The sequence below is a fragment of the Crocuta crocuta genome, unplaced genomic scaffold (assembly GCF_008692635.1).
Source record: "Crocuta crocuta isolate KB4526 unplaced genomic scaffold, BGI_CrCroc_1.0 scaffold113, whole genome shotgun sequence".
Taxonomy (NCBI): domain Eukaryota; kingdom Metazoa; phylum Chordata; class Mammalia; order Carnivora; family Hyaenidae; genus Crocuta; species Crocuta crocuta.
The window spans coordinates 5996749-6001618 of NW_027530368.1; the positions used below are offsets into that span (position 1 = coordinate 5996749).

At 38.8% G+C, this 4870-nt stretch overlaps 1 pseudogene; it reads right to left on the reverse strand.

Moving 5' to 3' along the window:
• Positions 1-2858: 2858 nt before the first annotated feature.
• Positions 2859-3853, reverse strand: LOC144233345 (transmembrane protein 59 pseudogene; annotated as a pseudogene).
• Positions 3854-4870: the final 1017 nt, after the last annotated feature.

Below are 4870 nucleotides of genomic sequence, written 5' to 3' on the forward strand. Positions count from 1 at the left end.
TGACCTTTATCTACACAGAAACCAGAAAAGTGAAATCCGACCCATCGCAGAGGTCTCTCTGAGTAAATAAATAGGTAAATAAATAAATAAAAGCCCTATAGCTATTTTTAGTCTGATTCACTCTAAAATCATTATTTCTTTCACTGTCCAAAGAATAGGGACCCTGATTCAAACAATACTTATGTTCCATTTAGTTCTGGTCATCATTTCCCACTAATACGCAGGAAATAATCCAAAGATCTCCCATGAATACAAACTTACCATTATTATTCCATTTGCTCAGGAACTGAATGGATTCTATTCATCAGCACATTTCTTTTATAATTCAGGTTTTATCTTTTTTTAAGTATCTTAATTTCTCTTGCAATCGTTAGGCTAGGTTGAATTATTATCTTTTTTTCCTCCCATTCTGTGGCTGATTCTCCTTTTCATTTATAAATTACCCATTTGACTCATCTTCAGACCTAGCAAAAAAATCAACGTTATGCTATCTGTCTTGCGTAATTAGCTGTTTCCTTTTTGGGTCAAACAAAGGAGCTTGTAGTCAGGATCTTCAATAATGTATCTCTCAAAAAGAATAATACTATCCCCTGTAGGAAAGTCATTCTTTAACTTATTAGGAAAAAAATCTGAAGAGAAAAGAAATGTATTGGCCATTTAGTCTTTAACCCGGAGTCCAGTTTGATTCTGCTGCCTTTGTCTCCCTCCTGAAGAAGATCATGAGGCAGAGCAGATGTCCACAGTGGCACAGTATATTACATTTGTGCTTGTATCCCTCAGGGACAAGGACCACATGACTGGCTCAAGGAGGCAAAGTGAAACTGAAATACCTGGCGCACTCTCTTCCCAAATTCCAGAATATTCGGATCTTGATTTAATCTGCTCCAAGTTATAATCTGATAGAGAAAAGTTACTTGTCAACTTCCATAGCCACAGGAATACATGGCAAGAGGAAAATTTGTTTCTCAGCTCCCTCTGCTGGCCTTTCAGAAAATCATCTCTCTCCTCACTACCAGGTCCTGTGCTGGGTATACGTGGTGGGCCAACTTCCTGCCACATGTGAGCCAATAGGGAAGTTAGGTCTACATCAACTGGGAAAATCTTGTCAAGGAAACCAGTGCTCCAAAAGATGAAAATGGAAGAGGGGTCAACCCAATGGTGAATCCAAACTAAAATGCTGATTCTCCAGTCCACCTTACAAAGAAGTTAGCCTGAGACAGGGCCCAGGCACGTTTATTCTGAAAAACAATCCTGGATGATTCTGTTGCACCTCCTGGTTGGGAACCACAGGTCCTAAAAGTTCCGTTTTATAGTTACTGTGTATTCTGGCTGCTACAGTTTAAATTTATATCTATTTTACAGGCTTTGGGGGCAGGGAAGAATCAGCATTTAACCTGACCTATTTAAATGGCCACTTAAATGGCAGCTATAGCTTTGTTTCTCCAGGCTAACCACCCCAAATTCCCTTATCTTTTTTTGCAGTTTCTATCCTCTTGAAAGATTTTCAGGAACAAATAATAGCAATCCAGAAATGCATTCAGCATGCATACACTCACATTTCCGCAGCGTTGCTGTTTTCTTGCCTTTGGTTTCCTCATTTCTTCTCCTAAAAGATTTTGCTGATGTCAGTGCATTCCTTCTGAAGCTGGTGAGCAGCCATTCAATGACAGAAGGGTCACACCTCCCAAAATGTTCATACTATTCATTGCACATGATGACGGGGAAGATGGGGCATGGTGTTGAATGACACACACAGCATACTGAGTTTACAGTCCTGAGGTCTACACATCAGACCTACCCCTGGCAAGAGAAGAGGTCTTGGCATGTCAGCTCAGTGACTAAGAGATGGCCTCTCACTGGCCAGAGCATGATTTACACTCAAATTCTATATACCCCAGGGAGAGCTGCCCCAAGAAAAATGCTTTCAGGGCTCTCGGCTATATCCATGACCTTGGCCAGACACCTTGCAGATGTGTGGCCTTGGTTATTTCCTACCAAGGGAAATAGCTCAAAATTTGTCCAAATAATCATGGTTCAAAGTACATACAAAACAATAGAACAAAACATTTATATAGTTTCTTCTATCTTGGAAAATACTATACACAAATAATATAATACCTTCCTGTAACCCTTCATTCTTTTTTTTATTCAAATAAAACTTTAGTGATTTCAGTCAATACAACTGAAAATGTAATGTCATAAAAGAGCTTTTCTTGCCTAATTTCAAAATGCCGCTTGTGGGCCATTTCTGAGCAGAAGCAACAAACCCTACTGAGTATTCAGTTTATTAACTAAAGTGACAGTATCATGATCTAGGAGATGATCATTGATCAGCTCACAGAATTTGGCTAAGAAAGAAAACAAACAAAACCAATGTAAATAATAGAATAGCTCAACTATAAGTAAAATAAAACTGAAATCTCAAATATCCATCTCTTAAATTACTAGAAAAAGAATTTACAGATAAAGTTACAGCAAATACAGTTTTCACAGATTTCAGTAACTTTATTTGCATTTTATAGTGATGACTAAGCCCTATATCCAACGAAACCATTTTTGTTTTGTTTTTTATTTTAAAAAAAAATTTTTATGTGTATTTAATTTTGAGAAAGAGAAAGAAACAGAGCGTGAGCTGGGGAGGGACAGAGACACAGAATCTGAAGCAGGCTCCAGGCTCCAAGCTGTCAGTATAGAGTGTGACGGAGGTTTCAAACCCATGAGCCGTGAAATCATGACCTGAGCAGAAGCTGGATGCTTCGCCAACTGGGCCACCCAGGTGCCCTACCAATGAAACCATTTTTAAAAGCTCTATGAGGAATGGAAACTTGGATATCTATTACCCTTCTTTAAAAAAAAATTTAAATTTCTGAATGAGCAAGATTCACTTTTGTAGGTAGAGACCCTGCTACTTCATAGTCCAGCTTTCCATCTAACAACCACAAGAGAAGAAGCTGGATATCTGTTTAGCATTTGTTCATTGGTTCACAAATTCCAAGTCACCACAGATACTCAGCTCCTCAGAGGGAACATACTACTCCACAGCTGTAGCAACAATTGTGCAATGAGTCCGGAGCAATACCATCACTGAGAGGACAGGAGTCATGGTAAAGTTCACCCAGAGGTAAGAGGGAAACATCTTAAAAAGCCATCACTTTCTCCATCTTCAAGATAGTTCCTCTGTGTTTGTGAATTTCTCATTTGCAGAAAAGGACATTTTGCTTTGCCACGATTCTTTCAAATTTGTAGGCTCCTGCTCCAGCTGTGGTGCATACTGGATTTCTGGCTTAGACTGGAATATAACTACTTTTCCATCATCAGCTTGAAGATAAAACGTCCAGGAAGAGGTTATGAAGCTCTGTGCAGAGTCCATCATGTCACTCCAGAATAACTTTACCAGAGTTAAAGGGAAGAATAGATGCATTTTTGGCATCAGGGACATGAGCTGTTCTTGTCTCAGTTCAGTGAATGGCATCTGGTTCTGACAACCAAGATGGCAAGCATATTGCTTATCAGATTAGGAATATGCTTCTGTACCTGTGGATTCCACATTCCATTTTGGTGTGATTTAAATCAATTCCATCATCCACAAATTGACAAATTGAAAACAGCCTGTGACCTTTCTGACATGTGTACAACTCCTCTTCCTCTTCAACAAAGCAAGGGGAAGGTCAGCTGTCACAGGCCCCGTGACAAAATACCGTTTCACCCAAGACTGAGTCAAATGCTTCAGCCCAAGTGGTCTTCGAGCCTCCCGCCAGGGCCATGGTCAGCAGCAGTGGCGGTGTAGTCAGTGGCACAGTGGTGGGAACCCCAGTTGGGCCCTGACCCAGAGGCTCCCCTTTGGCGCTGCCATTTTGTTTCCCTCTGTCCACCTTTCATTCTTTACAAAGTAGGTTGATATGTGTTTTACAGTCAAGTTTCACAACCACAAATACATATTGATTTGTTATAACAGCTTTTTATAATAGATTTGTGTGTGTCTCTCTGTGTGTTTAAGTGTATATATGTATATATATTCTTATACATGCATTTTATGTATTTTTTCATATAATTTTTAAATCAGGAAGTTTTTTTGAAAAACAGATTTATATTTTTAAGATAAGCTCCTTGATTACTGAAAATAATCTTTCAGTTTTGACAAATATTAGCCCAAAATATCTGTAAGAACTTAATTAATGGCACAATGCACAATCACTCAAATTTAATCCCCTGTGAGTGACCTTCTGAAAAATACCAGTAGCAATACATTGAAATCATCTTGGTTCTCTATGGGAGAAAGAGTCCTGAGATAAATATAGATAAGGCTCTCTGGGTTTTTCAAAGAGATATCTTTTTTAAAACATATATAATTATTAAAGATATACTATAGATCTGTCATGCACCAGATTTGGGAGAATCTTGTTTATAATGTCAAAGGCTTTGCAGGCCATTTGGGACCTTCCAAGGGGACGATTGATACACATCTTCAAGCATCCACTAAGAACATTCCTATTTGCTCATTTAATTGTTCATTCTTCCATTCACTTTATCTTCCTTCCCAACAGCTAAAAGATAAATGCAAAACTCACACAGAGCTGCCAAAGTAAAGTGAAAATACACTGGATACTAGAAAGGATTGAGGAGACCGATACTCCGGATCATCTTACAACACAAGAGTGGAGCCAGGAAGCAAAAGAAGGTATTTAAATCCCCAAATGCTTAAAGCTTAACTGGGTCTCAATGCCAACTCATTTTCTAATCTTCATAACCATTTCATTATGGAATTTAGCATGGCCTTGCCTGGCTTTCGACATTCGTTCATTCATTAAATATCTGTGAAGTGTCTACTGTGTTTTGGGCAATATTTTCAGTGCTGGGGATACAGCATGAA